General features: G+C 36.7%; 1 protein-coding gene across 1 annotated transcript in view; it reads right to left on the bottom strand.

Moving 5' to 3' along the window:
* The window catches only part of Dscam3 (Down syndrome cell adhesion molecule 3), a 313,340-nt gene that overhangs the window by 220,471 nt on the left and 66,731 nt on the right, over nt 1–26,138 (bottom strand). The window contains exon 2 of the mRNA XM_069114043.1: nt 5,748–5,810. The gene's annotated coding sequence lies outside the window, so the exon portion shown is untranslated. The remainder of the gene's footprint in view (nt 1–5,747; nt 5,811–26,138) is intronic.

A 26,138-nucleotide genomic window follows, 5' to 3' on the forward strand; every position in this document is an offset into this window, starting at 1 on the left:
CGCTAATAACGGATAAACTTCCTCTGGTAAAACGAAGAGGGAACGCGGAAACGTGGAATTGAGGATCGACGTGGATCCAACGGCGGAACCGTTCGATATACGCGACGGTGGCTGTTTGCCATGGAATCAGGCGCAGGACGAGCGTGGAGAGGTATTTGCCCTGATGAAAGGGCCTTTCAGGCCGAGACAAAAGCGCCGCCGGCTTTCCGGCGCGATCGATCCGCGCCTATGAAGGGACAGATGGAAGCCGCGAGCGGACTAATTCGAGGAGCTGTCCTCGAATCAGCGCGTCGCGGCGCGCTGAAAAACCAATCGCCACCGATTCGTTTGCAACGAGTCGAGCGAAACGAAAGGGATGGTTCTCCTTTCGTCGAATAGAGAACTATTTTTCTTGATAATTGAGACGTTTCACTATGTTTGAGAACGTTTGTCTCGCTGAGGAAATTTATAGTTTTGGCCATTCTTTATCATTTAATTTGTGGTTTGTTTGAGAATCCAGATAGAAGACTATTTTTCTTGGTAATTGAGACGTTTCACTATGTTTAGGAACGTTTGTCTCGCTGTGGAAATTTATAGCTTTGCCCATTCTTTATTATGGAATTTAGATAGAAAATTATTCTTCTTGGTAATTGAGACGTTTCACTATGTTTGAGAATGTTTGTCTCGCTGTGGAAATTTATAGTTTTGGCCATTCTTTATCATTTAATTTGTGGTTTGTTTGAGAATCTAGAAGAAAACCATTTTTCTTGGTAATTGAAACGTTTCACTATGTTTAAGAACGTTTGTCTCGCTGGGGAAATGTATAGCTTTGGCCATTCTTTATCATTTAATTTGTGGTTTGTTTAAGAATCTAGATAGAAAATTATTCTTCTTGGTAATTGAGACGTTTCACTATGTTTGAGAACGTTTGTCTCGCTGGGGAAATTTATAGCTTTGCTCATTCTTTATTGTGGAATTTGTGGTTTGTTTAAGGATCTAGATAGAAAATTATTCTTCTTGGTAATTGAGACGTTTCACTATGTTTGAGAACGTTTGTCTCGCTGGGGAAATTTATAGCTTTGGCCATTCTTTATTATGGAATTTGTGGTTTGTTTGAAAATCCAGATAGGAAACTATTTTTCTTGGTAATTGAGACGTTTCACTATGTTTGAAAGCGTTTGTCGCTGAAAAGATTCTAATTGTGATCATACTTTGTTACTCAGTTTCTGGTTTCATTATCTGCATTCAACAAGAAAACTATTTCTCTTAATAACTGATACGTTGCACTATGTTCGAGACAGCCTGTCTCATCGGGAGAAGATCATACCTTTGATCTTTCTTCTTTTTTACCTTAATTTTTAGCTTCTTTATACATCTACACTGGTTCGCGAAAATATTTGAACACTTATCCTATAGAGTTTTGTACTTTCTGATTTATACAAAATTTTTTTGTACTTTCTGCGTTATACAAAATATAAGATTTCGAAATTTCATTACCACTATAATGTCGTTGCCACGTTACTGTCGCGATTATATTGGTAAACTTTGGAACTCAGGCAAATAATTCGTGCAATTTAATCCAAATATAACTACAAAGTGCATAATCAAGATAGAAATTTACTTATTAGCTTCTACCAAGATAACCTTTCCTTCCTGTTATATTATTTCAAATCCAGTTTTCCAATTTTCATATCTCATACATAATTCAACGCATTCGTTCATTTTAACATTCATCGAACTAATCTTCCACAGTCAATTCAGTCCACCTATCGCTCTATTAAAATCATCAAATTCGATCCACACAAGAAATATTCCATCTTTATAATCTTAAATCTAACAATCCTGCCAACTCCAACATATCCTAAAGGAATAATTTCATTGAATTTATAAATTTATTTAACGAAATATCCCTGAACCTATAAATCGAATTCGAAACCCGTACCGAGGGTACTATCAATCTGGCGATAAAAAAACTAAAAATTAATTTCGTGTTACATAAAGGATATTGTCATGGCTCTGCAAATTCTGTTGCACTGATATGTAACAGCGTGAACCGCAATTTCTGCATCGCGTCAAAGGGATCTAATTCACGCGGTAAATTTTTCTCCGTGCGATCGCGAGGCGGTCGTTTTGCCGCTAATTACGCGTACGGAGATACGCGTAGCCGCAGCTGGATGGCTCGCGTAGATCAAAGCTTACCCTAACAATGACGAGCGAGCTCGACCTCTGTCTCGTTGCCCTTTAACCGGCCTTTCGACCTCGTCCTGTTGGTCACGTGAGAGAGGAAGGGAGAAGACAGGTTGTACCTCGTTATCGGTCCCGTGTGACCCGGTGATACAACCTGTCGGTCGCATTGCCGCACAAAAATTCCACTGTTCAACGAAAATTAATATTCCCTCGTTTCGTAGAACGTTTACGACTCTGTGGCGTACGGGGATTGTTAGTTACAGCTGAGAAATCTTTTTAATCGTTGTTTATCTTATCCTATGCATACGTAATGGCTCGTGAAAATATTCGAGCATTCGTAGAAACTTTTTATGAATATATTATGTGTATTATATGAAGAAATTCTAAATTTTATTACAACAAGACACGGCTGTCGTGATGGTATTACTCGAATCTAAGAATGTTTACAGAAGTAACAAGGTATTCTATTTACATACATTTATCTACTAATAATAGTTTCCTAATTCAATGACGCAACACTCTTCTCATCCCCCTCTGTTTCTTCCTCGTGTACAATTTCCTCCTTTCAACCGTCGCTCCTTGTTCATACTCAATTTCCTAAAGATTTCCTCATTAGAACTTTCGTAGAAATAAAATAACTGTACATGGTACTTTTCAGTCATACTCGATACACATAGTACGTGCGTACACAGTATACCTCTCGCAGCTGAATAATTATCCTCTACCATTATCGTACTAATAATTAACTAATAATAGTTCCCTAGTTCATTAACGTAGTGTTTCCTTCATTTTCGTCACAACTTCCTGCACATATTCAATTACCTCAACCCTTCCAACCCTTTCCCTTATTCTCACCCGATTTCCTAAAGATTCTACGAAGCGACTACCTGAAAATGAAGAAGTTGTACACGGTATACCTGAGCACCTTAAATTTGCAAACACGCACGATACAATATGTATGTGGACATGTTGCATACACCGAAATAATAATTACGGTACCACAAGCAACACATTTCCACCATTATCAGCACCATTGCCACTATCTACTAATTTAGCTGCCAACAATACTTTCCTAATATATCAACATTGTGCCTCTTCCATTCCCCCTCCAACTTCTTCCACCCTTCGAATTTCCTCGATCCTGTCAACCTTTCCTCCTGCCTAATGTTCTAAAAATATATATGGACACACGATCTCTTCTAACGACGTAGAATTAATTTCCCGATAGCCTCGCCTACTCTCTACCATAAGGGTCAATTATTTCGTCCGTTGGTAACAGTTCTGCACGAGGTCAGTGTACACGTAACCCATTTGCACGCGTGTGTTCCGTATAGTAGTGCGTGTACGTATATAGAACGACGTGAAAGGGCCTTGTGTATCTGGCTGTATGGATGTCCAGTGGGCAAATACACGCTAGGTCGAGCACGAAGGCAGCAGAAACTGTCGTGTCATTACTCTGTCGCGAGTCTCTCCGTGCACAGGCTCGTGAACGAGAATCGCGAACGAGGATCGTGAACGGCATTCGCTTCGTTATCGAAAGGGCGTGGTATCGTGATCGATTTTAACGGTATCCGGTCAATGACAGAGCGATACGTGTGTTTTCGATAACGAAGTTTCAACGTGTGGCTTGTTATTAGACCCCGTTTCCCATAAAATCTGTTTGATTTACCTGTCGATATTTGTTTGCTCCCTTTACTCTAACAACGCGACAATTGTTTGACGAATTAATAATGCCAGCCGGTCAACTCGTATCAACGAATATTCTTCGCTTCGATAATTATAACGCGGGCTGATAGATAGCGTGACGAGTGAATATTTTCAGGAATATCGCTGGTATCCAAAGAATATTGCACGAAGGATATTGTAGTTTCCGGAGGAATCGAGTTTTCAATCGTTTTGTTGCTTAGTATGAGACAAGCTTCAAGACATGGTAAAGTTACTGACTTCCTTTTAACGCGTTCAATATGTACGATATGAATCCAAAAATTGATACTTTTGGGTCGTTTATCGTATTGATTCGAATGTAAGAGACACGAGTCAAAAAGCACGAAACTGTGACAAAATATTTTATAATAATTCGCATCGAATACGTACGTAAAAATTTACGTTTAAACAGTATTTGTTAATACATAGCACGGTAGATGATGGAAATCGAACTCGAAGTGAATGGATTAATAATTTTAATTTTCTGCTTTAGATATGATGCTGAAGCAATAAACGTGATAAGAGCAATGCCAATGTGCATGTAACGTATGTAGACAAAATTATAGTACGATAAATCAATTACGTAGATATTATAATTCTATGAAACTTCGACTTTATAAACAAATTTCTTTCAGAAAAGCGAAAATTTCATCGAATTCTTTGACAGCATATGATCAAAAATAGAAGAGATACATACGATTGAATTGAAAGTTTTGCAATTTCAGCAGGACATCCGGAAATATCAGAATTTGCAAGTTTGAATTTAAATCTGTATTCGTGAATATATAAATTTGAATGTAAATTGAAATTTGAATTTTAAGAGTCGTATGTTCGAACGCAGATTTGAGTTCGTATTCGAATAATTAGAGATAATGTTTTTCAGACACATGTACAACGAGTAACAAGTTTTACTTAAGTTGCTTATAATTTATACAAGCTTTCCCGTAGTCGTTGTTTGAAGCGTTGTTAAAATACTACTAATTCTTCGTTATTACAAAAGCAAATGAATAATCATGTCTCATGTAGAACATGCAACGGTGCAAGTAGTCAACGACGGAACCGCCGCGTCGTGTCTGACCATTGCGGTCTTCCACTACTGTAGTTCTTCCTGCGTTTCAACGTTAAACACGTCGAATATTACGCAGCCGTTTCCCGTGAGATTTAATGTGAACTCGAATACAACGGCTATTAAAAAATAAATTATAAAAGATCTGAGCTGCTTTTTTAACAAAATAAATCAAATATTAACGCACCTCCTCTTAAACACGAAGATCGACTATAATTTTAAAATACGAAATATAAATAAATAAATATAAATAAATATAAATAAAAATATATATAAATAAATAAAATAAACACTACCAAGTACGAAAATAATTTCTCTCCTACGTATTATATTATTTTTTCAGATAACGAAATAATTTTTTTCTGCGTACCAGTGTGATTACTTAATTACACAATTAACGTTAAAATACAGAATATACTAACATCACGTGACGTTCAATCGGTAAAATCAACGACGGTTTAACACTATGAACATTTAATTGATAAATCACCGTTTGGTAATAACTTAAAAGCATCCAGCCACGTCACGAACGTTGTACCAGGATCGCTAACGAATTAACATTAAACAGGCGACTAATTTTAGGCGACCCATTAAATATATTTGTTGCCGATGATTTAGTTACGAAAGGAATTTCGAAATCGAACCCGCAGTTTACAACTCGCTTATCCCGGGTTGATAGCGTTGATCATCAAATGGAGAAATACGATCCGATTTTCAGTTGCAGCAACGAATATTTCGATAATTGATAGTTATGTATGTTTTACGAAATAAATGTTATTATAGAAGAAATATGAGATTGCAGGGCACTCACGTTAGAGTTGTTTGATCATTCAGGCCTGACCTCCACGTTGACCTCTGATCTGCTACACCCACGCTGAAAAAAGAATAAAAATGTTCCTGGAGATACGTTCGCTGATAGAATTTATACAAATTTGAAGGACTCGAATCGAAAGATAAGTTTTTCAAATATCGCTGCAAAAATGATATGCAGTAAGTTCTTTAAGAATATAGAATTTTTTTTAGCAAATAATAAAATTCTATGGTGTAAGGTTTTTTTGCAAATTTTTATCGCACTTTTCGAAGAAAATTTATAGAAGCGAAAAATTTGAAAATGCCAGCTTGAAATATAATTTGAAAAAATATTTATAACAATTTACATGGATTTCACTAAATAGACATTCGTAGTTTCAGTGTGTGATAAATTCTTTAAGAATACACAAATTTTTAGTAAACTTCTTTATAATATGAGATTTTTTCACGAAGATTATCAAATTTCTTATCACATTTTCGAAATCTACCACGAAATCGGAAAATTCAAAGAGACGTAATATTTTAAATTAATAGAACTGTACTAGTGAAACTTTAAAATCATTAAAAAAAAAGAAGTCTATAATCTATCAATTCAGTAATATTATTAACTGGTGAATTAACGTAAAATAATGCAAGTAACGAAAGCCTGAAAAATGAGATTTCTCATTTTTCTCGTTCCTGTCTCGTGATTTTCACGTCGTTTCGTTCGAAATCGCGAAAGGTGCTCGATCCGTGTCGGACATAATTAATTCTGTGGTGCATTCCATTAAACACGACAGGTCTGGAATTATTATTCTAATTAATATACGACGGCCGATACGCGTGTATTAGCGGCCGACTGTTGCTCTATTAAATGCGACGCCATGGCCGGACAAAATTTAAATTTCAAATCGGTTTCGGTTGCGCGACGACGCGGTGGCCAGGGATTCAGTGCCCCTTTTCACCTATGCCACTGATCGATACAATCGTTCGACCCTCTTTTGCATTCGCCAATTTTCGTTTATTAAAAATGGCAAACCGCTCGGTGGAAACGCCAACCTCTACGAGATAGCGTTTCGCGAAACGATTCAGTTGTTTGAACTTCGATTTCAGTTACAAAACTACGAACTGGAAATTGTCGTCCAGGAAACTATCTTCTTATGTTTAGGATGGTAGAAAGCGATATGGTGAAATCCGAAGGTTGAAAGAAAAACAGCAAACGAGATCATCAAATTAGACACAGATTTCCTAACCGATGAAACATTCTATCCGCAACACATTGAAATTATAAAACAATTACTTATATAATTCTCGTAATAATTTGATTGATCATTTTCAGACCAGTAGAAGCAGCGTAGAAGTATACAGGTATAATGATCAAACTGAAGGAAGATCGTTTAAAAAATAAAAATATGAATTTAAAATGAATCGTAAATCGAGACGACTATAAAATATAAAAACTAAACAAAGTCAATTTATGGAATCTACAAATCATAAAAATGATTTGTAATGAAAAAAGATGATCATGAGTATATTATACTCTATCTCTGTGATACCATAATTTCATGTTTCGGTATCGTTTTTCTCCGTATTAATAGATTATACGACAAAGGAAAAAATTTCAATGGAATTTTCAGATCGAACGCAAGTTGAAACGGACATGACAATCGAGAAACTGACTGAAACTTTTCCTCTCGGAGAACCTCTTCGTTCAGCATTCGAATTTCCACGGCATCCGTTTAACAGGAAGTTGCCGGTCCCGCTGGCTCCACCGGCGCTATCCGCATAACGTAAAACGAAATCGTAAGCTGCTTAAAGACTTAACGGACCCGACGAAAATTCTACTGGTTCGCCGCAGCTCGCACGAAATCCTCCTCCGCCCTGTTTCATGCTGCTCCACTCGCGTTTTTTCCCGCGATACGAGTCCAGAACAAACAAAATGCAGCGGCGCCTGTTACCGTGAGATAGGTGAGAGAAATTTTTGTTGCGTGACGGGGTATAAATAGATCGTTCAACAATAACTGAAAATTGTAATGAAGCGGTCCAGAATGAATGAGGTTACTATTTTTATCGTTTTCTCGCTTTTATTTTTTTTTTTTTTTTTTTTTTGATCTTTAAATCTTCAACCTTTCGAATTTATGAGTTTTTAAATTCGGAAAGTTTGAACTTCTTGAACAAAATCTTTCACATTTTTAATTAACTTTCATATCGTTAAGCCTTTGATCTTTCGAAGTTTTGAACAGTCGAATATTTAAATCTTCAATTTCTATTTGGTATTTTCAAGTCTTGGAATCTGCAAATTTAACTCTTTTATATTTCCGAATTGCTGAGTTTTTGTATTTTTACATCTCTCTGCATCTCTTTCGTGTAACTTTTTTAATGTTTTGAGCAATTTGAATTTATAGATCATTTGAGCTCCAAATTCTTTGGAACGAAAGAAATTTTGAAGAATGAATTCAATAGTATGCTTCGAAAGTGTTATCCAAGTTTTATTGAAAGGAATCTGAGAAACCTTAGTAATCCTAATGCTACATATCAACGATAATATCCTGAAAGGAAGACCCTACGGCTATAGGGCTGAATAAGTACCATAAATAAGAGGAACAGCAACCACCAACCGACTTCACCAACGTTTACTTACTCATAGAAGTACCTGTTGCAACGTACATTCTATTCCTCCAAATTTAACTACCTACTTGAAGAAAAATCCTCTTAAAATCAAATTTTGTACCATTGACATTAACTTAAACAAAAAGTATAGAAATTGAAAAATAAAGAAAAGCCTCGTTAAACATTACACGAATTCCATTAAACGAAACCAATATCTGTTTACGGGGAACGCAACAAATTAATTAAAACTCGTGTTAAATTATTTAAATAAAACTTGAAAAGGGAAAAATTGCAGTTAACAGAGTGTCACATTTTTCAGTGTGGGAAACCATAATGAGAATCAGAGGACGGAAATGTAAAAATTGTTACGTTGAAATATTTGAAATTTCGCAAGTTGCGAGATTCAAATTTTAAATCTCTCGATCTACCAAAAACTTCTTACGATAAATTTGAAGAAAATGACTGGAACGATAGTTATAATTTCTTTGACATCGCTAGATCGCAACACATATCATGTAAGACTTATCGTTATAAATGAAACGTCTCGTTCTAAAAAAATTATGACTGACCTATATTTTCTCAAACTTCAGTGTATTGTAGGTATATCTATTAAATTTCAGTGTTCATCGTTGAAAGAAAAATTCATCCGGAAAAGTTTCAAATTTATGGCTCCTTCGATCGATACTTCGAACATATCGAAAACTGAAATATCGTGGATCTCGGTACAACATCTTAGAAATTACCAAAGAAACGAATCGACCAGTCGAAGAGTTATCGTTGGCGGTCATGTTTCGTGACCGATTGAGAATACAGGGTAAAGCACAGGTGAAAACCGGCGGGGGATGGAACGGGTATTTTATGGAAAACGAGAACTCGATAGAACGCGACGCGCTGCGTCGGTTTCCAGGGTGCAAATAACGCGCTGAAACTGGAGACTCTCGAACGTCACGGTACGTTTCCAGCACTGGCTTTATTATGCGGGAACACGGCCATTCTGTGGACGTTTGATGCGCTCGATAGTAAAAAGAATTCTCATTCTTCTCTGCGGAATCTAATATCGAAACGGTGTCAGGTGTTAAGACGTTCTTTTGTGCTTAAGAGAATGTATATGTGCGATATAAAGAAACGGAATTATCCACTCTGTAAAAAGTTCCAATTCGATTAACGTTCCGAGTATTTGAAGAATTGAACGATTGAAATGTAGAAATGTTTCTGATTGAATATTTATATTTTTGCAGAATAAAGTGTTTGAGTTCTGAATTTGTTCATACGAGTGAAATTTTAAAGCAAGTAGGTGGATTTGATCGAGAAATTTATTTAACAACAACCTCCTTTACGTTGTTGTATATCGAATAATTTATAATTATTGATATTTTTTAATCTTGAGAAACAATATATAAAGAGATAACTTTGGTTGCAAGTAGAATAGGGCGCTACGATGGTGTAACTACCTTAAGTAGAATGTCGCCTCATAGTCAGACAAACTTGCATCCCTACGTTTCTCAACTAAAGACTCCGATCTAGACGTTCCATCGTTAAATGAGTAGAACACATAACACTAGTAGTAGGGTTACGTACTTATGATATGGAAATATCTCTTATTAAACGAAATATACAGGAATACACACGACAGTGTAAACTACTTCAAATAGAATATTATTTGAGAGTCAGACAAACGTAAATCCCTATGTTTCTCAATTAAATAAGCCGTTTACACAGCATAAACACAGATTGGCGTTCTAACTGAAATCTAACTAAAATTATGTTATCTGTAAGGAGCAACACGACATAGTTGGTGTTCGATGTGAAACAGAATAGAAACATTATAATCCCTTTGACTCTCACGAAAGAGGTTTCCAAATGCAATATTCTGCGAGGTATAACATTGTAATTAATAATCGTTGCCTATCAATCATTTTACATTAATCGAAGAACGAAATTTTATTAACCATGAATAACATCTTCAAACGACGGAGAAGAAAATCTTCACCTAACACTCGAGAAAAGAATTAAACATCTTCATTAAAAAAAAAAAAAGAAAAAGACCTTTGCTCGTTAACAATTTCCAAACTACTTGAATACGATTGTTATCCATTAATTCGCAGGTTAACCAAACTGAATAAAACTCAGTGATTGTATATAAAATTTAAATAGTACGAAATCTGCAGTGCTGTACGCGGGGAAAAAAGAGGAGAAACAGTAAAAAGAAATTACAGTTCTAAGTACTGTTGGACGAAAGCAGTCGTCGCTTAACGACACTAGCGTCGAGTTCACCAGAAGAAAAATCCAACGCCTGGACACCGAGGGCAACGTAATAACCACAAATTGTCGAGTACAATCGCACGACGAGCGCTTTTCCTTTGGAAATTTCCATTGTAGCGAAATAGAAAAAGTAAAATCGTTATCTAACCGACGAGGCCGCGGGGACTCGTCCGTAAAGAGGGGATGCTATGAAACAACGCTGGAGAGGGTCTCGCAGCTTTCGTCTGGTAAACGCGAGGAAAAAGAAATACCTAATTAAGTAGTGCGTTTGAAACGCGGCAATTTGCGTGAAGAGGCGAACGAACAGCGAACGACCAGAGAGAACCGTCTCTGGATGTATCCCGACTCTCGAAACTCGATAAGAGAACCTCTGTTGTTTCTTCTTTCGAATGCAGATCCCCTGCGATCTTCTCTATCCCTCCCGGTTTGTTTTACATTATTTATCTTCCTTCTATTTCTTCTTGTTGTATCGTTACGATCGATGTTACGGGGTGAATGACGTATTGCGAGGAATTAATCAACGTGTTATATGCTCCATGTATTTTTTAATCGAAGTGTATACAGCAAAAAATGCGAGAAGTTTATTTTTCCTGAATGTTTGATTTTAATATCGTTTTTAACGAACAACTCGTTAGATTAAAAGTCCAAATCTTTCAAAATTAGGTGATAAATCTGTGGAACTTTTAGATAATCAAGGGAATATTTCATGTTATAGCATTCGGTATTTTTGAAACGTTCGATAGGATGGCAAAACAAGCATATCTGATTCTACAGGCGAATTAGAAAGGTGTCGATCGGAGAAAAATTATACAGAGTATAAATGATTTGAGTAAAGAAGAAATAAGAGGCAAAGCGCAAGGAAGAATGAACTTATAAAGAATGAAATGACTTTAGTAATTTTCACAGGTTTGTGGCTCTAACATCGAGAAGAATACCAAATAAAGAGAACGAAAACTCGTGTTAATTAACACCGAAGTCTGTCTAGTCGTAAACAATTAAGTAGAATAACTATCGAACAAAAGCGCAATGACAAAAGCAATATCGTACGAATCTAATAAATTCTCTGCTACGGAACGTCTCAACGTAAACTACAAGAAGAGTAAACTGTAAGGAAACCGCGTTTCAGCAACTTCTCCCTTCGATAAGACCGTTCCGTCCGCGTAGCAAACACATCAACGAAATATGAGACAAATTTCAGCGGAAGTTGCGAGGTATTTCGGGACGAAAGGGATCTCGGCAGAAGTCGCTGGAATCCCAACAAAATATTCCCAGGCAACGTGTATCCGTGCCCGTGTTTCAATTCGAACTATCCGACGCAGCTTCGTCCCGGAACTTTTTCTCCTGACTTCGTACTATTCTACGTTTCTGCATCTTCCTCTCTTTCTCTTTCTCTTTCTCTTTCTCGCTGTCTCTTCATCGTGCGATGGCGAGTCAGAAGTTTGAAATTCAAATACGCGAAAGTTTCGCCAAGAATAACGTTGTCCCGCTTGTATCGTGGACCGAAGTTCCAACGGTGAAAATTCTTGGTATTCTTTCCTGACATGGCCTGCCTCTTTTCGCTGGGACGTCGACTGAATTTTCCGGCAATAATCACGAGAATCGAGACGAGAGAGGCTTTTGTCGTTTCTCCGCGTATATTGAGTTTCAGAGACGGCGGAGTTTAGGTGCGCCGTGTGCGATACGTTCGCTGGAATCTTTGATATGAGAGAGTCTAGAGGGAAAGAGGCGGGCTGTTTTGTTGTAACAAGTGTATTCGGAGATGGGAATCGAGCATTCGGATTATTTGATGCGACGGTGATGTAAATTGCACGTTACCGGTGTAGACCTTTGTCCGTGAAATGTGAAAGTTTATTCATTTAGAAAGCATATATGCTACTGCCAAATACTATCTAGATATTTCTTACTGTATTATAAAAATAAATTAACGTTTCAGCTTGTCTTGTGTATTGCGTTAGTACATTATGAAACAAAATAATTCTTCCCTGATATAGTTTCTTTCAAACAACTGCGGATAGTATTGTTTTTAATTACGTAAAACATACTATTACAATTATGTGAATAGAGTATACAGTCATTAAAATTGAGAATACTAATAACAATTTGTCTATCCTGTCCCTTTTATACGTATAAGGTAACCGATGATTATTACGTGGTTAATTTATATTTAAATTTCTTTTTTCCCTTTCCCTTGGTAATGTGTTCATCGATAAAACGCAGAAACGAGGGAAGAACATTGTTATAGTTATTACACCAACCCATAAACGTTTAGAACCTTTTGCTTCTTGAAACGCTTTAGTTTAACAGAGTTTCATTGTGGCAATATATCGAAGTCCTTTCTGATCATAAAAATGTTCAGAACGCGAAAGCTTAAACCACGGACGTCTTAAGCTCATCCCTATCAACTTCGCCAAAACCTCGATATCTTCGCTATAAATCTCCAGCGTGAAACTCCTACACATTCCACTGCTATTTCCTCAACTTTCGGACGAGTATCGCCTCGGACAGCAATTCTACGCCTGGCTTCGGTGCAATTTGTTTTCCAATGATCCGCAACTCGTAATTCCGCATGGGAAAGGGGGCAGCAAACAGCGTCCGTTAATGCACACGGCGCAAACCAAGGCACGTGGTGGAGAACACATTTTTCAGATTCCACGTTTATTGCCGCAGCTTTATGATACCTTTATGATACGTGCGCGCACACGTCCGGCCACCGTTACACGCTCTTGCTCTTACCTCCTTCGATTCTTTTTGCACACGCAAGGCGTGTGCAATTCGCGTTCCAGCCGCGCCGCAAATTCCATTCGTTGTTGTCCGCCCATAAATTACGTGCCTTTTTCCCACGATACGATCCAGCTCGCCACCTTCCAGATACGTTGAACGAAAAATAGACGTCGAATGCTATGACTGGTCCTACTTTGTGCGCAAAGATCCAAGCGATTCGAGAGTACACGAGTTCCATAAAAAAGTATGCGTCTGCTGGATGTTCAATGTTTATAGCGCGATCAACGTTTGATATTTAGTTTCTTCTTAGTTTATAGTCAAAAAGACATTCTCGGAAGCTGCTGAGAATTTAGACAACGACGCGTGTATCTTGAAATATTTCTACCGAATAAACATGTAATACGGAAGAATATTTTGTGCATTATATTTTATATGTGAAAAATGAAAAAATTCGCGTGAAACAAAATGTCGAATCCAGTTTGATATTACGTAGGACTATAAAGATAACGCTGGAACGCTATTGACGACTATTATACGAAGCTTGTACCGAAGAAATCAAATGTGAGGAACATGTGAGAAAGATAGGTAACGTAAATGGAAAATAAGATTTTCATTTATACAAACGAAAGTTTAGTCAGTGCTCTAGCTAAATGAACATTCGTCGCGAATTATTCGGTGAATCTAGTTACCTAATCGCGACTGTCCCTTGTTATACGCATGAAAAATGACAAGTAAAGAGGAAAATCAGTGAACTGTTCATCTCTTTACAAGTTTATATGAATAAAGTTCTATCGTAATTCGTAAGTCGCGTATCATTCCAGAGTTAACATCACCTAATACGATAATTATTATAGTATCGTGGACGAGAGACCTGGGGGGTGTCGTGCGGATTGTAAAGAAGCGGTTGCTGAGAATGTGCGTAGCAGGGCTAAGACAAGAGATACGAGGCTAAGACAAAAGACAAGGGGTTGCTAGGGGACGATAAACGAATTAACAGCAGTATGAGTTGAGAAGTCAGAGAGTGCGGATTGCGTTGTCGAGATAGTGTTGTTAGCGTTGTTAAGAGAGAATTAAATTTGCGTTGACAAGAATTGTTAATTAATTATCTAGTTGTTTTAATTATTATACGTTTGTTGCAATTAGTTCATGTTTAATAAGCATTGTTTTCTGTTTAATTAACATCTGTTTAATCCAATTATCATTAATAAACTAATCATAATTATTTACGATACTACATTATCCTTAGTCGTATCAGAGATCTCACCTACCAGCAAACGACCATAACCGCGGTCAGAACTGTTCATTAAATTTACACGTGTTTACACGATGTTCACACGTGTTCGGTAACATTTGTTTAAAATGGCTGTTAAGTTAGAGCAGCATCGAGCGATGCCCCTGATGTTCCAAATATTTGGACACTTTTCGGATAAACTTGGTACACGCACGTAACATTTCAAAATGTAATATTCAAGTAAAAACGAGAGTAGAAAAGTACCATTCTCCCGTGACTTTATTTCGATACGCTCGAACGCCACCCTATGAAATATTGCAGCCTTTTGGTCGCTTATGGATGCCTTGGAAAATGCGCGGGTGAACGTGCAACTTCTCTGCAACGTTCGTTCTGATAGCGAATATTTATCGTTGTCGTTATTATTGGAATTTTGTGGTGGTGTTAGTACGGTATAACGAGAAGATGATAAGATTGCTCGTATTTAATAATCCTGAGAAATAATAATAAAACGAGCTAGCTTATTAGAATTCGATTCTTCGCATTGCAATTATGATAGCGTGAAAACGATGAGTATTATGCGAATATTAAATATTCGTAGGGACGGGAACTTAAATGAATAGACTAACGTAGTTTACCGATCGTAAATTGTACAGTTTTGGAGTATGAACAAATTCACGTGTTCGACGTCGTAATAAAATGGAATGGGAAAGGATTAGAAATTCAATTAATTGACAAATATCAATTTAATTTTGCAAGTATAGGATGTTTCACGCAACTGGACCAAGCCGTAACTCTGAGACGATAACACATACTTTTACGTAAGGGATGATAAAACACATCGATAGCTGTGTGAAAAAATATACGGTTCATGACATATATAATTTTATATTCAATTTCAATATATGATTTTGAAACATCTCCATTTCCAGAGTGGATACATACGTCGTGTAATGTATCATTCGAAGCCAGGTAACCTTTTTCTATATTCTACCGTGTCAGAATTACAACTTGGCCCAGTTACAAAAATACACCTTGTAGATACGTAAGTTATTTATTACGTTATACCTTATTTTGCTATTCATCGTTACGAAATATACAAGAACACAGTTCCCAACGAGATAACAAATTTTAAAGCTCCCGATAATTTCTTAACCCCTTAGGGGTTCACTGAATTTTAAAAAAGTGCGTGAGAAAGAAACATAATATTAGCATTTTCATCGAACGTAATATTACGCGGATGAAATTTTAGAACATAGGATTAATCATTTTTCGTCAATTCCCTAATTATTCTTTTGCAAGGATTTCAATGCTATGGAATACAAAGCATCGATACGATTTAAGCATCTTTCCATATTGTCCCAAATATATTCGAAAATTCTCTATGTTCATAATCGATCACAATACAACGTCGAAATTAATTTAACCACCTTCCGGGCGAATCTTTCAGCGTGCAGCCGTATCAACGAACTCATTAACGCATTCGACGCATTATACGGTCCGTATTTCTTTGTCCCTTTGTTTCGTTTCGTCGCACTCGCTCCACGATAATTCCACCCGCCATGGAAACTAATCGCAGAGCTCACGGTTTGCCGAGCAGAACTAACGTGGCATTATTCCGGAAACGGACAAATAGGTAACCGTTGTCGACAAGCGGGACCGAACAGATCATATTTCTCTTCGGGCAACCGTTTCCCAATCCCCTGTTGCGTTTCTCTGCGAATTGAACGTATGGCGATTAGAATCGATCATTCGATTTCCTCGATGAACGAGGAAAATGTCGAACTTTATGAAGAAAATGAAAGAATGCTACGAATTACTCTCGTAATTACATAGCGAAAAGGAAAGTAAACAAATATTTCAAACACGTCAAATTGCTTTAGCTTTCTGCCAAAGGGAAACGTACTTTCGATACCCCGTTTTCTATGTCGACAGATTTTCTATTTTATACCATTGTGCTTTTATTTGAAACATTTCTTCGTTAAATTATTAGAATCAATTTAATACTGGAAAGATCAGTGGGATTATTTTGCCCCATTGAATTAATTTTGTGTCGACAAAAGTTACTGTTTTTACTAACAAGTATAATTATCTGCGAGCTTTTAACTTTCAAAGAAAATCGTTTTCTTGTTTCAGATAAAACTTTCTGTTGCAGACGAAACAAAAGATTATTTTTAACAATGGTTTTTATGGGGTATAATAATAAAAGTATAGATACCTAAGGGGAAGACACCAGAAGCAAGAAACTCTGGTACTTCTAGTGCTGAATACCGTAACGATTAACTTATGTCACATCTTCTATAAAAAGTTCACACGTATAGAAGAAAAATGGTACAAAAGTTTGTTCGTGACATTAACTGACACGTGTTTGCGATAAATACTTGAAACTTCCACGCACATTTTCAAACCTGTCTTGAACTTTGTTCACATAATCGCGATAATGGTGTCTCGTTACAACGTACATGAAACTTCAAAATATTTTACACGACATACGTAACATGTACATAAAATTTTCTTTCTTCAGTTTCTTTCAAATAGTTTAACGAGCCACTGTAAATGTTGTTATTTGAACGACCGTCCAATGTGCCGAGGAAATTGTACAATTTCTAATTTCCAAATTTCGTAATTTTTTATTAATGACGCTAACGTGTTAAATACGCATATTCCCGAACACATAAAGGATATCGTATTCATCAGAGAAAGATTTGCAGGTTGAAACGAGATCCGTACTCGAGACACAAGACACAAAAGGATTGGGCACATGAAACTTTAAAATATTTCAACGAGGAAAAGCGCAAGTACTAAACAAGATCCGGCGAGATTCCCGTCGCATCAAAAACTCGGGCTCACTTTAAAAAATGCATTTTCTGTGTACATCTGCCGTGACTTCCCTCCACGATTCTCCGAAAGCCCTTTCCCGCGTCGCCGTCCCTAGTTGAATTCGTTATATGGCATAATGTAACTCCATGAAATACCTTGTACACGTGACGTTTTATTTAAAAACCCGAGACTCGCTCGCACGTGTACTCTTCACAAGCCTCCACAGCAATTTGTTTTCATGGCTTTCGAATGTTCGACTATTCGATGCGACGATTACCACGTTTCCCTGCTAAATTAAATTCTTCGTGAATTTTTATTCCAATATATGCGTAATGCGTTGTTACAGTTCGTAATTTTCTCTTTAGAATATGCGCTTTTTTTTCTTTTTCATGTGAATCGTAACGTAGATCGGGAGTGACGGAAGTACGTACCTGACTGAGTATCTCGCATTCAATCGTTCGTGTATAATTCGGTAATTCTATTTTATCTTGAAAATTTGAAGATACGATTGTACATAGGAACATAATAGATATTCGAATTGCTTTCTCATTATCGATATCTCGATATCAACTCGTGAAATAATAATTTTATATAAAGTAGACGGATAGTCACTAATTTTAATCGAGCGTTTCGTATTATTTATTCATTTTGTATCGTCCCTACGTCTGTTTATACATATTCGTATTTTTCCATGATAGAATAGTTTATATTCAATATTAATTTTACATTCTAGTTTACATTTCTCCATCCATGTTTACTCGTAATAACAGAGATTATTATTTATATAACAATGGAATTATACAGATCGATGGATATTACATTGATAACAATCTGTGACATATGTAATACGATATTTCACATTTTAAAGCAATCTGTACGTGATCCATATCATATGAAAACCGTTTCACCAACCCTTCTATTCCGTTCTTACAGAATACATCATTTGTCAGAAACAAATTAACAAATATTGTTTTGCGAAACAAATTTGCGAATTACTGAACTAACTCGATTGAGAACGATTTCATAAGAAAACGTCGATTATGACTGGAATTAGTCCAGTCGTGTTGTATCCAATCAGAGCTTCTTTTATCCGATACAGAGTTTCGTCAGATAATTATAGTCACCTTTAGCAAGCGTTCGACGTTAGGTAATTATAGTTACTTTCAACGACGAAACTGTTAAAAAAAAATCACACGCATACACATACAGAGAATATACCTTAACGAACCATTTTATTTTATCCGCTAGCGACCAATTATCGCGGCTTTCATCAGATGGCAAAAGAAGGATGGCGACGAATCTGGGTCGAACGTGGTGCCGGCTGGAAATTGCTGGTATTATAAACAGTTAACGACAATTAGCCGGACGTCCGGTATCGTAGCACCGTGTACGAAATCTGTTATCCGCCAGCCGATAACAACGCGACACTCGGCCCGCTCCGAGCCAAATTTATCGTCAATAATTGTCAACGCGAGCTCATCTGTTTGCGCGAATGGCGGCCCCGATTTCCGCTGTTAACGTTTACTTAATAATTTGTAATTAGCGAGCACACGATCGCCGTTAATCGACTCGCCCAGGCGAACGCGATCATTCTTGCAAGGGAGGAGGGTGAATCGTGACCCTTCGTTGACTTCATAATACGATGTATGATATAACCAGATCGTAAAATTAGTCGAAGGATTAAATTTATATGTTTGAGCATATTATCGAGTAAATTGAGAGAAATTTGATACGAGAAACATTCGAAAACTTAAATAATAACTTCCATCTTATTAATAATATCTTTTCTCTTCTTTTTTTTCTGTAGTACGTAAATTGATAAAGTTTGTTCTTCTTGTTTTTGTATTATCAGAATGGTTGATTGGATGTTTGAGATTTTGAAAAGATAGTATGTTAGATTTTACTGTTGGTTAAATATAATATTTGAGATTTGGAAAATATGATGTTTCCAGTTGTATCGATATTAATCCGAACCCTTTATAATTCTTTCCAGCCAACCGTTTCCTCTTAAATATTCCGTTTTCCAGACACGAACGTCCGCTTCCACGTCACTGGAAATTTTACGCGCATTTCTACGTGGATAGCTCGACGCGAAACACTTTTATTGTCCATCGCGAATCCACGAGCAACGTTCTCCTCTTCGTTGCGTCTCGTCACACGCGTATAAACACATCAACGCGTTAATGAACCGCAATTTCTACGCCGTTTTCGTGTTCAGTCGTCAAATGGAATTAATTTCATAGATATCCTGAGGTACAAGCACATCGGTACTAGCAAATCAAAGTAGGAATGATATATGTGCGTACGTGATTCTGGACCGGATATGAAACATTTCTGAAGAAAAGTGCTTCAGTTCAACACGTGTTCAACGTTACGTGTACAACGATACTTAAATGTGCGGTGCAAAAGCATACGTAAAATAAACGCAAGAAATATTCGTATACATCCATTTTTATTAATTATGTTCCATTTTTATAACAATATATAGACTTTGATGTGTAATATATTTGTTGAATTTATAATTTAACGGTTACATATAAATAGATTATAGTAAGTTGTTAAATATATTAATTATTACTATGGAATTTTTATAATTTATAAATTGCATAAGAAAGTAGGCTTATAAAAGGAAAGGAATAATAATTCTTGTTCCAAGTATCTCGTATAAAGAAAAGAGACAGAAGGTGAAATAAATTAAGAAAAAGAAGCAAACAAATACCAGTCGAAATTCCACAAGTAAAACCCTACGTCAAGTATCCCTCTTCGTTTTATTTCCTGACAGATGAAAGAAACCAAGAATTTCGAAAGAGAAAAGAAGTAAAACAAACTTACAAAAGTAAACAGAGCTGCAGAATTAAAAGATCGCGCCAAATTGCACGAACAATTCCTTATCGTATCATCCTCGTCGTTCTCGTAAATTGCCCAATCGACCAGATAAGTCTACAACATATCCTAAATCTACTTGCATTCGTTTCTCGTTCTCGCAGATAGAACCTCATCATCGTAAAACAAGACGGAATTATCATTCATGAACTTTCTTCGACCGTGGAAACCGACTTCCACCAGTTACTTCCGTCTTGTTGCAACTGCGCGGGCAAAAACGATAGAAAGAAGAGAGGAACTCTTTTAAAAGTTCCGTGCGAGAAGATTAATTAAAAGACGTCGCGAAGAAACAGTTTATACCGTGAAAAAGCGACATCGAACTTTTTAGCTTCAACGTGATTCGCGTATTCTTCGTTCCATCCGCGACCTTTCGACCACTTGCGTCCTTTTACGCGACTTTCTCCATCGACTTTCTCCGAGGTGCAGACTCGTCTTCAGAGGAGACATCAAGGTTTTGATCTCGTTGAATCTCTGGCCTCTGTCTCTGAGAAAAGTTGCCGATGCTTTTCAGCATCAAAGAAGGAAACTGTCGCCGATAATTGGAGGAAAACGAGCAGCGAGGAATTCAGCCGTGCGATTAATGAACGTACAAATACGTCGTCGTTGGCCGCATTTTGTTTTCCTCATTTCCTTTCGCCACGGCAGTTTCGATTCTCTCATCCCCCTTTCTATTTTCTTCGCGTGAACTTTTAACGACGCAACTTTTCTATCTCGCTCCTTGTTAACGATTTGCAATCGATCGAAAACTCAGCTTTCGCTGTTTCCGGGACCTCCGAATCTCGTTCTACAAGTTTTTGGGCAGCGAAGTTGGGGAGAAACGTGTTACGTTTGCGCAGAGCGAGGACACTTGTTCTAATTTGACCGATACAAATGAAATTACAACGTAGCTAATTAGTTAGAGTGCGGGTGTTTATACGTTTGGCAGAAAATCGCCAACTTGCACAAAGTGCAGATGATGTGAAAAAATATATAAAATGTGCAAGGTATAGCGCTTTCTACAATACCTGATGGGTAAAATAATCTGCCACGTTTTTTTAACTATATCCTCAAAAATATGAATTTACATAGAAGAAAAGAAAAACCGCAATCTACCGATAGTATCGTCCTTGCGTATTTTAAAGTCGATTTTGTCTGCTTCAACCAAGCAGAAAAGATTCTAATATTTTTTTTTTTAGGAGATCTTTGATAGAATTTTATTTCTGGGGAAATATGCATTTGCACTGATTGCGATGATTATTGAGGTTCGAGTATCTTTTAACTTTCTTAATTCTCTATTTGGAATCGCATGAAGGAAAATCGTAACTTTTCGTTGGAAAGTTATCCAATTTTAAAAGCAATCTTAATAGATAACTTTGCTGAACTCGCTAACTCGCGTAGTGTTTCTTTACGTCGAATGATCTCGAAAGAGAGTTTGCGACTCCGAGAGTTTTCGATGTGACAACTTAATGGCGCGAAGCCACCATTCTTATCGAAAATTGAAAGAATCGTTTAATTTAAACCAAACTACTGTTAAAATACTTTGCCTTACTTTTAAGTACTTAAGTACCTCAAGTAATGTAATGTATCACTGTAAATTGTATTATTGTATTTTCACAAGCGTAACACAAGCGTTCACAATTCTTTGCTTATTACAGTGCTCATAATAAAATATTACGCGTGTATTTCTTCCTCAAAGCAGACGATGTCTTTCTACAGTATTTTAACGCTCCTTATATTGCAACAACAGGTGAAATATGAAAAATATTTTAGTCGATGAGAGAACGACCATTTAATAATTCCTCTTCTTATTTTTCTCTCATTCTTCGTTGGGAAGAAGCATTTAATAATTCTTTGTAGATAAAACGGAGAGCAGAAGCTAAAAATCCATAAAAAGAAAAATTGGAGAGGATCTATAAATCGTAAAGATGTAAGAAAAATCAAGAGAAGGTAGAAAGGTTCATAAAAATAAACCTAAAACAATTGCCTTGATTTATCTAGAGATATCACATTTCTTAATATTAATAAAAATTCCACGTCCAGTTTAATTTCTCTGTTTCACAGATAATTTACAACAATGATCAAACAAGTTATTCAAGTCAGCTAAATCGATCCATTTCGTCAAATCTATTCGCTTTTAAAATGCTTCTCTGTCCTACGATATCTACCATTGAAATCCAAAGGAAATATAAAGAACAGATATGAATCTTTCCGAGAAACCACTGAGACTGGCTTGTAATCTCGTTCTTGGTAGACCGATCAGTCTCAGTTGCATGAGACGCAAAGATGGAATCTGAATGCCGCGATACAACGAACGAACGTTCATAATCCGTACGCAGAATCCTATAAACCAGCTCGGCGATCTGCAGTTGATTGATTCAAAAATGTTATGACCTGTGCGAATGACAGCTCGATAATGAGTTTGTCAACGAACGACGAGCTCGAGCTGATCGCGACTCGATATCGGTGAATTATTTTTTCCCCCATAAACAATGCTCGGACAGCGTATTATCTTCGTTCGTCCTCAACAAAAATATACCAAGGAAATATTCTTCATCGAAATTCTCTCGAACGATCATTAAAAATATAAACGGGATCTTCGACATTGCCGAGATAAAGTTTCTCTAACGCTTTCGTTCAAAATCTGAATTTACATAAATAATTACAGGACGAATATGAAAAGCATCTTTCGTTTTTAAAGCAGCGTAATTTTTCAAAGTACAGTTCAAAGTTCTACGTGGTTAATAATCGCATCTGTTTAAACAGTTAATACAGCGAAACTTAACAACGAAAAAAAGAATCGTTTCGTCGATTTCTCCGTTGCAGGATATTCGAGAACGAACAGAGATAAAATACAAAAAGTAAAAGAATGGGAAGTAAAGCGAAGAAAGGGGGATGATACTGGAATAGGAAAAATAGGGCTGTCTGTGTTTGAACATTTTTTTTCAATGACAAGAGCAGACTCGACGTGCTTCAATATACCTAAAAACCTTGCTGTTTTTCATCCTTTACCGGTGGAAACTCTATTTAGAGAAGTCGCGTGCGCGATGCTACGCGTGCATTCACGGGACACGTGTCCCCCGTGTGTTTTGCATATTTCGAAACGGGACATTTGACTGATGAAAACATTTTTGTGTAGACCATCGTGACGTACAATGGACGTACATGCGAAACCACCTCCTCCCTGCTTCACCCTTTTTTACATCTATAGTCTCATTCCCGAGGATGCACGTGAAAACGACGGAATATCGACGCCTCTTTAATTACTTTAATTATCTCGAAAATATTTTACCAGACGTTTAATCGCGGGGGACAGAGGTAAGCAATTTCGTCCGTCTACGAAATTATGAATTTTCCCCGGCAATTCGATATGGTTTAAAATGTTCCTGTTTTTAAGATTAAATTGAATTTTTGTTATTAGCAGATTTTTCCTTATCTTTTGTTGTATCTTTTTATTTCCCTCTTTTTTAGGAGCAAGGGGGAGGAAAGAGAAGGAGATTAAATACACTGGTTCGAAGGAAGCTTCGTTTAATAGAGAAGTAGAATTCGAAGTACTCTGATACCCTTAATTTCTATTCGATATATTTTAATTACCTTTGCAAATCGAAAACCTAAAGAAGACACTTGTTTCGAGGGACAAGCGATTAATTGACAGATTGAGTTGAGGACGGTCTGGTATCTTTAGTTTTCGTTCGACAAAGTCGTTTCTGCAAAGTTAAGAACTGAAATCTGAATTAACACGATGTTCAATTTCGATGCCGAGTAAAGAGGAGATGAAATTATTTTGAAAACATCGCGACAACATCCTTTGCTAATTACATCTGAATGTATCTCCAGTGTAAAACGACGAAGCAAAATTCGAAAAAGCCCGCTTGCAAATTTCCAGCTGTCTATCGCGTTACGTTCGGTCCATAAAGTCTGTCTTTCCTGTCGTTTTTCGGGAAGGCGTAGAAGAAAAAATGCAATTAAAGGGGGGAAACAGAGTAGAATCGAGGAAAGAGAGGAGAGAAATAGAGAATGGCGGAAGTAGGCTGTTGGATTACCGGGGATTATTCAGAGAAGAGACATTCGCAGAATGCAACGTCGATGCGCAGGATCTAGCAATAAACTGCGAAGTCACCCGCTGGAAACGATTCGATTTTGCGCTCGTACGAGCATGCTTTTGCCACCGCTATAGGGACGTCACCATAACATGCGTCAAATTATGTCTGCAAGATACTCTCCTCGTTTCACGATGAAAACACGTCGTCGTCAAGCTTCTCTGAACTTTAACCGATAACACGACCAGAGGAAAACAAACATTTACTCCGACGACTTAATCGTTCGTCTTGATCTTTTATTGAAATTCCACGAGAATAGTGAATTTCAGTTTAATTAGATCCCCGGTGTTATGTACTTTTTCATATAACATTTTTATCTGTTTGAGTACAGTCGCTGTACATACTCGTTTCCTTATAATTCTAACGTTATCATTGTATTATTGCAAAAATTGACAATTGTACTTTTTTTAATTAATCCATGCCAAATCTTTTCTGAATTATTGCCATTTATCCATTAAGCACCGGTATTGCATTAACGCAACATTATATTTGCGAATTTTTTTCTTTTTTTTTATGAATCTGCATTATCAAGTTTCATATTCCGTATTTACACTTTTTCATGTTGTAGCTGTGAGAGGGAATTTTAAGGATTCGTTCAATATTGCAATATTGTTCCGTCATTATTTCCTCCATTTCGGTTCTACGATTTTATGAAACTAGTGCATCATGTAACGTTACGATAAACCATTGCTCGATCCTTAATGGTTTAACAGAAGCTTTATTTACTAGAATTGATGTATTTTGCATGAATTCACGATAGATAATTGCATTTCAATCTCATCAAATACGTAACGGATCATATCGATCCTTAAAGACGTACCACGTCCAACAGCTCAAATATTTATAATAAAAAAGCGTTGTAAACTTCATTTCACTACTCTAGAACGTAGAAACTATCGAAATTTATTAAATAAAATTTGATACCGGATTATTTCCATACAGAAGTAGAAAAAATATCATTGTTGAATTTATTATAACGTCGGGATGAGATTTTTTAATTTTAAAGGAACTACACAGTGATCAAAGGTTCTCCTGCTACGAATTGCTGTAATTATTTTAAATAATACACATTTCCTCCTGCCCTTTCGTTAATCACGACTTTACAACTTACGAGAGATTCAAATCTCGGCCGAAATTCCAGGCGAAAAAATACACAGAATCCACACGAATGGTCTTGTAATGTACAAAACCGAGTTAATGGTGCTTCGTTGTGTGTTGATTAACATACGATATTATTTCCCACGAGCTTTTGCTTTTTAAATGAAATCCCCCAACAAAATCATTCTGAAATTAACGCGTGCTTTTTAATTCTACGTTTCGACCAAATTATTATTACTGGGTTTAAAATCTCTCGTACGAATTATCTTCCTCGTTCAACGAACCGACAAGTATCAAGATATTTGCATATAGAAATACGAAAGGATCGTTTTTCATCGAAGATGATCATTTTCGGAGAAAATTTCTCGACAATCTTTGTTTCATCAATATTTTTCTATTTATTTCGAATATTTTCTCTAGAAAATAAAGAAGAAGAAAAGATCTTATCTTACATTCTTCTTCTATTTTTCATTCTATTCTTGTCTTATCTTTCGAACAGAGAAAAAGATATAAGTAGAATCTTTGATAAGATTTTTCAACGATTTCTTGAAAATCTTCTGCGTGAATATTTTTCCATTTTTTTTTTCTATCGTCTGCTCTGAAAAATAAAAATACTGAAGGGAGATCTTGATGCTGTGGTTCGTATACGCTTCCGCGTTTTCTCAAAAGGACATAACTCCCCGGTTAAAACTTTTTCCGCGGTAACACACGCGAA

Source organism: Bombus flavifrons, chromosome 5 (assembly GCF_040668555.2).
Source record: "Bombus flavifrons isolate JBK064 chromosome 5, iyBomFlav1_principal, whole genome shotgun sequence".
In the NCBI taxonomy this organism is placed as follows: Eukaryota; Metazoa; Arthropoda; class Insecta; order Hymenoptera; family Apidae; genus Bombus; species Bombus flavifrons.